The 11578-nt window shown below is 45.9% G+C and overlaps 1 non-coding gene across 1 annotated transcript; it reads left to right on the forward strand.

Moving 5' to 3' along the window:
* The first annotated feature begins 1053 nt into the window (after positions 1–1053).
* Trnap-agg (transfer RNA proline (anticodon AGG)) lies at positions 1054–1125 on the forward strand. The gene has a single exon. It is a non-coding gene; the product is annotated as a tRNA-Pro (tRNA).
* The last annotated feature ends 10453 nt before the right edge of the window (positions 1126–11578 follow it).

An 11578-nucleotide genomic window follows, 5' to 3' on the forward strand; every position in this document is an offset into this window, starting at 1 on the left:
TGAGCTACGCGCGATCTCGAGATTTGGAGATTTGGATAAACCGAACGACCGATTCGTTGCATTCGGGAGAACGGCAGCATTGCCATGGGAACGTTGACGGGCAGGAGGTGGCTACTTGCGCACAAAACGGCCGGGCTCAGGGGCTTTTTACGAGTGGAATAATAAATTTTCAAACGGCCCCAGCGAAAGGCAGTGCCATAAAATTTCGGACTCACATTTGCATTTTATACCGCAATCGTGCGTGTCCATGTGCGCCAACCGGTGACGACAGGACCGGCCGCAGTATCCCTTTGTCGCCTGTGGAAGCCCGAGGTTGCCGGGCGTGCCGTGTGGTCCTCCCGGAAGGGATCTTTTATGGCTTACCAACCAGACCCCGGGCGCAATGGCTAAGTTTAATTAGAATGGTAGCTAAACAAATAAAATCATTAATAAATTTATGGACCCATGCGTGCCGTCTCCGGGAAGGGCCGTCGGAAGGATCTTGATTTGGAAAAAGGAACGTTTTCGGTGGCCGAGGGCTGGATGCTAAATGGGCAATTTAAACTTCAGCTGCTTCGTAGACCCGAATTTAAACCGAAATCCTTACTCATGCGTAACGTCATCGATAGTATCCTTGTGATTGATCCTAGTTTTCCCGTAACCGTTACAAGCGACCTAGTTCGCTACCATTTTACGACGGACGGATTGGTTGTAAATGTGCTGTAAAGGGTTAATTATATCTAGGCCAACGGTGGGCTGCCTTTTAAAGGCAATCATATACAGGCAGGCAAAAATGTAGGACAAAACCCTGTACCAACCACACCTGATGAAGTATTGGAGTTGTTTTTCTCTTCCGGGAACACATGTTCCTCGCATAACACACACAGCATACGGCAATTAAATGCTACGAAATTGTGTCATCACCGGTCAGAAGATATGTGGGTCACATCTGGAACAAAACAATAAATATTTAGGTTGTGGTCTATATAGAGGCTTCTTTCTTAGTCAAGTAAAACATAGAAAAAGTAATTCTAGTTTGAGTCAGGTCTTATAATGTAGCCCCGTCTGTCAGCGGGCTCGTTGGTCTAGGGGTATGATTTTCGCTTAGGGTGCGAGAGGTCCCGGGTTCAAATCCCGGACGAGCCCACATTCTCGAAATCTTTTTTTAACTATTTTAAGCACCTTATTTCCTCAAAAGCTTATTATAAATTTCTTTTTCTCTTTTAAAATGAATGCTTTCATTTTGAAAGTCAAAAGTGTTGAACAAACTCCTTGACGATGGTCCAAAGCCCAAACGTTCGATCCTAGATACAGTTTCTCAACTCCCATCAACAGCTTAGACGGTACTGTTTCTAATAATTGTTAACACTTTCACGGAGCCGTTTGTTACTTCGGTATCAACGGCAACACTGTCGGCCGAGAAGACGTTGCTTTCGAGGCACCGGCCCCCGTGTGCTCATCGCATGGGAAGCCATTTTGGGGACACAAAACTTTACACCTTCTCAACGGAAGCCCGCTTCACACTAGCAGACGATCGTCACGCCAACACATACTTACGCCTAAACCGGACGAACCAAGGGTCTTCGGAGAGGGGACCACATTTTCCCGAGGTGTCCCTTTTCGTCCTATCTGGATCTCATTTCGACTACAACGTCCTGCTTTGTGGTGATACCGAGGTACCGAGGGCATTTTCCAGGGGGTGAAAATGTCGTTTTCTGGTCGAAAAGTTTGTCCAAAAACTCGACCACAGCCAGCAGAATCACGTAGATAAAAGACGGTGAAAACCCCGTTCCGCCTGGAGGCCAACAAACGTTTGGACTACGGTAGTGTATGTGTGTGTCGGGGAGATTTGGTCCCCAAATGAAAGTAGTTGTCTGTTTCCGGTATGAAGAAAGGACACTCGGTTCCGAGGTTTCTCCGCTTCGATGTTTTCATCGTTAGGGTATTTTATTTGCCGAAAAGTTTCCCGAAGAAAGCCAATCTGCCCGTGCGCCCTAAGGATCACGAAAAACCCGTGCTCGACTCTCGCCACCCCGGAACTTTCCCGAGCTTTCCCATCCCCTGGACGGAGTGTTCTGAGGGGCTATAAAAGTCAAAAGATAAATTACACAGATTAGTGAAGATTAACAACCGAGAAACTCGTAAGTCAGCGTAAGGAGTCAGCGTCAAAGAGACCGATGAAGGATTTTCCTTCCTTACCGCCCACTTTTGTGACACTCTTTTGTTCCCTTCCTGCCGATAGCGTATCCTCTTGGTTTTTGTTAGATGAGTGTTTCATAAAAGGCACGACTCCACGGAGGCCCCGAAGCCCCGGCGAAGACGCGATCCGTATCTAAATGTTTTCGTTTTGACAATTTTCTCCTTTTTTCCGGGGTGTAGATTTTCACATTCAACACCATGGCACGACTGGTTAAGATTAAGATGGGGCAAACGATGGCATGAGTTATTGTCCTTGCGCGGCTCCCGAGGATCTAACCAACCGTTGTTTGTCTGTGTGCCGTTTGGATCATGTCTTTGTGCATACTGAAAGGATTTTGAACGATTTCACACAAAAAAGTCAGTGCGAGAAAATTCGTTCGCGAGTGTATGGCGTAAGTGTACAATTAGAGAACCAGATCATTACAAGACTTCCCATGCGTAAAGAAGAAACAGGCGCCTCGCAGGATGATTGTCTTCAAATATGAATATTGTCGGTTCACTTACTTTAAGAATGCAATTTTAAGATGCAACCCATCCGCGCAAATGTTCCAAAGAATTTATGTCAGGGGTTTGCAATTTGGAAACGGGGTTTTATTTTACACGCGTGAGCTCGAGCAAACGAATAAATCGTGTATACGCTTTGTTACCCACCTTAAAAACATCTGCATGAACATGAAATTATTTCGAGGAGACTAAGAAAGTCTTGGAACTTAATTTACAATTTCTAAGGTAAATGTAGCGCTGATATTAACGAGCGGCCTCAAAAGTTCGACTTCACGATCATATTTTCCGCCACCTTACGTTCTCCGGAGAGGGATAGATTTATTCCGTGGGCCGAGGTTCCGTGTCTAAGCCTCCGAGGAAATGAATCACATCGCGCTTTCGCTGGCTGGACCCCGCGACGGGGTTTCGCGTCCAGTTTCGAGACCTCTTCCGACTGCTGCCTTCCTTTTATCCACTTTCCATCGACGAAATTCGAACCCCGAACGGGCGAAGCAAATATGAATTATAATTTAATAATCATAATCGTGTCGTAATACGATATTCCGAATGTCGCGCCCTGCGGGCCCCACATGGACTCGATCACGCTGGGACGCGCTCGCTGGGAGGACCCCAACGCGAGGAGGCTCGAAGTGCCAAAAATAGTGCGAGAATATAACTTAACTGCAGTTGACACTCGAGCGGAGGAGAAAATGAGAGAAGAACCACAGGGAGGACTTGTGGAGTTGGACTGGTGCGCTAGTATTCATTGAGAAAGATATTTCCTTCCTTTTCCGGAGACAAATGAATTTGAGCGTAAAAAGCACAATGGCGTAGGAAATATTCGCGATACAAAAAGTAAACTTAGTAAACAATTGAGAAATTCTTTGCGTTTTCCTTCTGCGCTTGCTGTCGTAATTCTTTGTCACACCACCACCGCATGGCTTCTCCGCAAATGTATGAAATTGTGACAAAAACCGAATAGCCCGAAATTATGGAAATTGTTATAAAATATGACATTAAAGTAAAATATCAGCCCCGGAACCCCGGTGCGGTCCGGAGGATGCGAATGGAATGGAATGCAAATTCCTGTGCTCAAGACACCGGTGCGCTCCACTCGGGTGGGCATCCATCCGTCCGCTTGGGGGTTTGGAGCAGAGGGAAAAAGAAAAAAAGGTAGACCCGGCGAGTGAAATCTCCACTCCATCGGGTTTCGGAAACCGTTTCCGAAGAGGGAGGTTTTATGAATTCTTGATCATTCTCCAGAAATCGTTGAGATCATTTTCTGTTTGGATATTTTAATCCATTCATAAATAATAACGCACACCCGAACCGGCCCTCCCCCTGCCGCGTGGTGGGATTCATTCATGAAAACGACCCCCTTTCGAACGGTACGGTCCAAAGACCCCAACTGGCGAGACCTCAGCTCAAGCTATCACGGCTATTTTTTTCCCGTCCGTTCCTTGCTCCGCCAACGGTTGCGATCTTCCAAAAATGACTAAATTTCCTTCGATCTTCGGAGCTCGAGCCAGGCTTGGACAAACGATTAGATTCACACTTCGACAAATGGTTAGCCTTGGCTTTTTTGTGGGGGGACGTGGAAATGTCTGCAATTCACCGTTCATTGATGCCCATAAAGATGGGAGCTTAAGTTTTGTGAATGAATCTTCCAACCACGGTGTGGATGTGTGTGAGGCGTAATACTTTCTAAAAAAAAAAACCCCAAATATAACCTTCCCCATAAAGTAATCACGCGTCGAAATGATTCGAATGATAATAAGCGGCGAAGGTGCGCTTTCCGATCGTAGTCCCTCTTGGCACTCCTTGAATGTTTGGAGATTTGAAATAGCTTTGTGGTCGCCTGCTTGGAAGTTCGTTTGACGTTTGAGACACATGCTGTGCGGTTGTTTCTGAAGCCAGTGTCCAACGGTGTCTTTTGGGGAAATGTTATTATTTATGAACCGTTTATTCAAACGTCTTCAGGTTTATACCTCTAGACACTTTTACATGAGATTCTCTATGATCCCGAGAGCTTATCAACATATAACAAATTCTGATTGGCTAAAGTGACAGTAAATATCAAAATGATTTTGGCATGTTTTCAATGTGGTTTGATATGGAAGAAATTTATTAAACTTTGCAGTACATTAAGTAGTTCAAAACATTTCGATCTTCGAACACTTTAACCATAAAAATGATGCAATAACTGATAGACATTTGGGTTGTAAAACATATCACTTTCACTCCTGAGGGCCCTGCCCTTCTTCCACCTTGACCTTTCCTTTCGCTAACCAGTCATCCAGAAACATCAAATTAATATCAACGATTTCCCGTGACGGGAGCTAGACGAGACTCGGTCGAAGATATTACCAAATTGATTCCGATTAGCCACCGCCAGTTTCTGTCTGTCTCGCTGCCTCATCAACTAATTGACTATCAAACGCTCCCCCCAGCCACTACTTCCCCGCACACGTCTCTCATACGTCTTCGGTGAGGAAAGGATGTCCGAATGATGAACGGTAGTCTCCATCCTCACGCCAGTCCCGGGCCAGTCCGCGCGAGTCCCGGGAGTACGTTCAATAAACAAACGAGTAATTATGTAAAGTTTAACGCTGATAGCGCGCTGGCACGCAATTCCCTAGTTACGGCCGTGCCGGACCATCATCAGCTTACATCGATTCCAATCCCTTTGCCTGCCTTCGGGTGCCGGATTTTCCGGACGAATGAACGCCAGGGAAGATAATTTTCAAATTAGTCAAAATTCAAGCGCGGAGAAGGCACTTTGAATTGGGGAGTAGATACAGAGGTTCTCCGGAAAAAGTCATCGATAAGGGAAGAGACACGGGGAAATGAGTGGCAAATGGTAAACTTCTCGACGAGTCACTTCCTTATCTGGTGGCGTCTAGTGTCGCTTCTGGTTTTTTTTTTATTAAGAGCGTGTCCCTAAACTTAAGAAACTCAAGTGGCACGCGTTAGAGGATTTTATTTTTAAACCCAACCGATAAACTGGCCATATCTAATCGCGTCTTGCTAACTGGGTTGTCCTGTTATTCCTCATGGCATGTGGAAAACATACACTGCAGGAAATGAGGAAAATGTATGGATACTTTTCTATTAATCGTCTCCTCATCCTATTTAACTTCCGGTTCGGGAATGGGTCCACTTCCGTACGATGGTTTATTTGTGATCTGATCACTTTCACCCTGTTGAAGCCGGTGTGCATTCTGGTTCTGGCATGAATCGGTGGCCTTTCTTTTCGCCGAGACATTCAACAGATGACGCTCGGCTTAAATATTTTCCACTTGGAATTGATTAACTGCGATTGGGTTTGGAGAAGAAAGAATAGACGAACGCACTTCGCTCCGGTTAATCCCCGTCGGCACTCTGCCTTTCGATGTCGATACCCCGAACAATTTTCAATGCGGCATTCCGAAGAAAACTAGGGACTCGAAGTGAGCAACGGTTCACATCTCCACGGTGGATTAGCTGAAGAGCGTAAATTTCCCTTTGACTTACTCTGGCACAGATTCCAGCGGCATCGAGTAAGAATCGAACTGCCTGTTTGTTCTTCTAGTGTCGTGTTAGTTCAAAGGCACGGCACACAAATACTTCTGTTGAATCCGCTGACAGTCTTCGTTTGTTGATGGTTAGTTTTTGAAAGGCTTGTAAAATTAAAATTTATCGACCGCAATTAGTTAATAATTTAAATACCAAACTTGTGACCAAACTGACGCGATTCGATTTAAATACCAAACTGACGCGATTCGTGAAGCGAAGGTTAGCTACATGTGGTGAGTTGAAGTTCTTTTCGGTTTAGTATTTTCCCATATATTTCATTTGGTTGAGGAAATCGTTATGGATAACTGCGATGGCGTAGAAAATTGGAACATATGGTACTATGGAAAGTCGAGATGTCTGTGACGAGAAGAGATGCATCGACGTTTCGTTTATTTCGGGAAGTTGAAGTATTATTGTTTTGGGAAAATGTTCTTATTATGCTGAGCAAAATATTTTATTTGATTCTTGCATGATGCTAGCAGCTTCTTAAAATAATCCGATTTTATTATGGTGTGTGTTTCATTCCAAGCATGTATAATTGTTTTAAAACAGTAAAGTCAAATATGGTGATATAGAATATAAATGTACTGCTGATATACAAACTATCTATCAGACGCTAAAGAAATATTTGATCAAAACCATGTTTCCTCAACGATCGCTCCCCCTCTCGCCCCCGTTGCGATCCCTGTAAGTTCGCAGCGTGTTCCCGACCCAGCGGGTGCTGGACATTCCTATCGCCCGAGCGAATCAAAACCAGAAGCCAGCTCGTCAGCGGAGTGATGAATCCCTGAAGGCAAAACAGTGTTCGAGCCACGCACCACGCTGCACCGAAATGAAAATTCTTCTCCACAGCAGGACAGCAGCTTCCTGGAAGCTTCCCCGACGTGGACGCCCCACAAAACGACGGGGCAAAACGTCAAATGCTCGCGCGTGTGATGGGCTTAAGCCTTCCCCGGTCCGGACCGAAGTGTCCCTGTTTCTGTGGCGCACCGGGGCCCGGGGGGTCACCGCGATGGGGCGTGCTTTAAATGGTAGCTCCAAACAGAGCAACTCAACCTGTCATTAGATTATGGATCGTCAGTTGTCGTTTCCACCAGCACGCAGCATCCATTCCTGGCCCCGCGCGTCCGTCCTAAACTCCCGATCGCTCCAATACGGCTTCTCCACTTTTATGAAATGAAAACATGATTTATCACCAGCTATGGTAGCCTCCGCTAACGACATGATGCTCTTTTTGTGTGGCAAATATTGTTGTAAAGCGGGTTGTTTTGTTTGTTCGAAAGGTTAAAGGAATTTCTAACAGATGGCCGTTGTGTTTGCATCGTGTAACAAGTTAAGATCATCATGTAAACAGGCTTTTGGTTATTTATACTTCAAAATAAATTATTCAAAATAAAAATTCCTTCAAACAGATTTTATTTTTTGTTATTGATTATAATACTTTAAAAAATATAAAACAAATAAAATTAATATTGGAAAAGATGTGTTTTAAATCGGTTCAGGCTCTGAAAATTTCGGATTGGGCTAAGTAAGTTTCTACAAATCAAAATTGGCCAGCGTTTCTCGTGCAACAGCTCCGCTGTTCATGGCACAAGCGAGCCTCGCAAGGAGTTGCGCAGATCCCGCCAGAATTCTTCTGCTCCCGGCAGGAAGCTGCAAACACCAACACACACACACACACGCACTCTAACACACATCGTCACGGAGGCCGCTCGAAGCTGATGGAAGGAGATCGGAACGTGCAGATAACAATTAATTCCAACGCCCAGCGAAGGAGTTGAAGTCTCGTCCCCCGCGAACTGACAGCCCGATTCCGGGTGGTTTCTGCGATCCGCACCCGATGGGTCGTCGAATGGGATTAGAATGGGGGATCGCGAGGGGGGGAAGAGAACTCGATACACGCGAGCATATGTGCCGGTGGCATAAGCTGCCACCCCGATCCCCAATCGGATAAATACCTAATCAATCAATGGCCATCGCGGGGTTCGCGTACGCACTCCACACACTCCGTGGTGGTCTGATCAAATTAATGCTGCCGTCGAGGGCGAGCAAGAAAGCCAACGGCCACCGCGCCCACACCGGCCACCACACCCCGCTTCCACGCCGAAGGTGAAAAATCAATCTCGGAGAATTATTATTATTCCATGCGCAGAACGTCCATTCGCCACCGATTGTGTCCGCGGGCTTTTCTTGGGCCGAAGTGTTGCAACGGAGGGGCGACCCGGAGGGGGGCTTTCTTTTCACCCACTCCCGGGGGATAATCCCAAGTCTCCCAAAGGAAACGAGGGTTCAGAGAGAGGAGAAAAATGGGTCCCAAAATTTTCAACGGCCCATTCTAAACCGAGGAACCCGTTTGGCTACCTGCAGCTACAATGGTTTTGACGCGGGACAAGAATAATCCCGGGAATCACGCAGACCGCCGGCCTCCATGCTGGCCGACCGACCGCCAAGATGGTGGATGTTGGCGGTGACTCGATTGGCAATCCGCACCGCGCAGCTCGAATGATCGATTTCGAGCCTAAACTGTTCACCGGAATGACAACGGGACGGGCCCGGACGTGCGTATGTGTGTGGTTTGAAGGTGTTTTTCTCTTGTTCGCCCGAAGATTGATCGTGATCGAGTGGATCACGACAGTCGAGATGATGATCCCCGATCGCCAGGGATGGGAGCAGAAATTGATTTCGATGATATGGGATTGAGCGAAGGATGGTCCTTTTCTATCCCGGATCAGTGTAAATGCGACGAAACGATGTCACAGTTGAGAAAATGTTCAAGAAAATGGAGTTAGAATTAATAAATATCAGAATTTCTCATTTACAGGATGGAAGCATTAAAAAAACGAGGAAAGGTTTGATTATATCAGCATAAAGGATTTCACCTCACCAATTTACTGCTGTGCCTTATGAATTGTTTGGCGAGATTCATTCATTTCCATCACCTAAGATTCATTCAGATGGATTCATCAATCTTTTGAGATTCGTATTTTCAAACATTCATGAATCTTTCGAAACCTTAACGAATTTTTATGAATCTTTAATGGATCTTTCACGAATCTCCTGAACGAAAACTTAACAAATCTTCATGAATCTGTCATGCATCTTTCATGAATTCAAACTCTAAATCTAAAGATTCATGTCTAGATCTAAAGATCTGATCTAGATCTAAAGATTCATGAATCTGAATTTGTATCACACAATTATATTTTAATCCTTTTCCAGTTTAACGATTTAAATTTGCATTCAGCACGTTTCAGCATTCAGCAAAACAATTTATTTTGTTGTACTACAATTTTCCGAAATCCCCTTAGTAAAATATTGCTATTCAGCCCCCAGGATACAACATGTAATTAACTTTCTCGTGTTTCCAAACAGACCGTTTGAAAAACCCATTGTTCCGGTTTTTGTTCCATTTCCCAAACACCGTGGTCACTATTGCGGGCGTGCGTTTGTTCGTTTAATCCTGGGACTATTTGCAAACATGTCACCGTGTGTTCCTTTTTCGTCCACCTTCTTCTTTGTATCTTGTGACAGATTTACATTTCTAACACCTTTCGTACACAATGTTGGTCTGAGGGTCCTCGACCGCACACCTCTGGCTCGTGGACCGAAAGAGGATGTGTATATGAAAAATGAACACACACACCGAAACCAACACCCTCTCAATAGGCAAATGTTGCCCGACAGAGGAACAAGAGCGTGCCCCGAGGAGTGAAAATCGTCCTCCGGAAAAAGTATTCCCAAACGTACAGCATAAATTTAACGCCAAACCGAACCAGTATGGTCTTTGTACGCTGGCCCACACACACCCACACGGACACACACGCTGCGGGATGCTGTCAGCTAAAATTGTTAACAAGCTTTTCATCTCACAACTTGAAGCTTCATCGAGTCCTTTTTTCCGTCGGGAACGGTTTTTCTGGTGTCTTTTTTCGGTTCTGTTTTTCTTCCCGCTGGTTGTTGTTTTGCTTTTGTTGAGCCATTGTTATTTGGTTGTTTCTTTTGACTCCTCACTAATAACACCAACAGGGCCAATCCGTACCGTATCCTTCCTAATTCGATCCTTGAGTTCCTCGCGTCGGGGAGGGAGGGGAAATGGAAGAGGGAAAAGGAGACAGTCTGTTCGAGTGTTAGAGGATATGGAAAGCAGAAAAGCGAAACGGATAGAAAGACCACACCCGCAGGAAGCATTTTTAAAGGTTTTCTCAGCGGAACGGGTCAAACAAAACCGTCCCGGAGAGGCACACATACGCACGCGGACACAAACACAGCACCATTCCAGCCACTTGCATCCACTGGTGACAGTTTGTCTTCCAGGACGAAACAAATACCCCGTCAGCCGACCACCGCACCACCGAGACGAATCCCAAACCCTTAAGCCTGTCAAACCGTGAGCGGCTTTCGGGATGCCGCTTTTCTCGCTTCTCGGCTCGGTTCCGGATTTTTCGCCCGGCTCCTCCGGAGAAAACCCGGGGAAAACTGCAATCTCGACAAACGGAACGGTTTATTAGAGAACCATTAGATCAACCTGACATATGTCACATGTGTCGCTGGGCGAAGCATTTTTCATGAACGATGAACTGCTTTTCCGCTCCGGTGGCTCGCTGAGTCGAGTCCTTCCGCACTGGCGCACGCTCCTTTTCCCCTCTAACCACCGCACACTCACCCTGAAATTGAGAGGAAAAAAAGAGGAACGGCGGAACCAATCGAAAGGATGTCCTTCCGGTGTCGTCTCGAATCATTCGGCACCGGTGCCAGCTTTAGCTCGTTTCCGCCGGTTTTGTTTTTTTTTTGGGTTCGTTTTTCTCCATTTGTGATGGAAAACGATTCCTCAACGGTTGGCGTGGTTCTTTTTCATTGGATTTCGATCGAGTTTCCTTAGGTGTTGTTTTTTTCCTTCGGTCTTTTTCCAACTTTTGCAATTCCAATTTACCACCCGGGGAGGGAAATAGGAAAACCCCCGATCCCGAATGTCACAAACAAACAACAGCTTTTCGCTTTCTCCATTTCGTTCCTCCCCGACTTTTTCCCCATTCCTTTTGTCGAAGCGAATGTCGACAGAGTGCTGCTAATCTTTAGTCGGAGTCTGCGTGAAACAAATAAGTCAGTGGCTTCACCGGTTTTTCCTCCCCCTCCACCCATCGGTGCAGCTGATGAACTGTGATTCTACCGTTCTTCATTTCCCAGGCCCGGATTTGCTCGATCGCTTCACTTTTCCGTTCATTCGGCACCCTGCTTTTCCCAAGAGAACCGGTTGGGTTTATTTATTTGTCTAATATGCCGCATCAAATCAACCCTCAAACAAACAAAGTAACAGATTTCCCGTGCCCGTCCCAGAAGGTCGCCGATGTTTGTTGGTGGAGAT

This window comes from Anopheles coustani, chromosome 2 (assembly GCF_943734705.1).
Source record: "Anopheles coustani chromosome 2, idAnoCousDA_361_x.2, whole genome shotgun sequence".
In the NCBI taxonomy this organism is placed as follows: Eukaryota; Metazoa; Arthropoda; class Insecta; order Diptera; family Culicidae; genus Anopheles; species Anopheles coustani.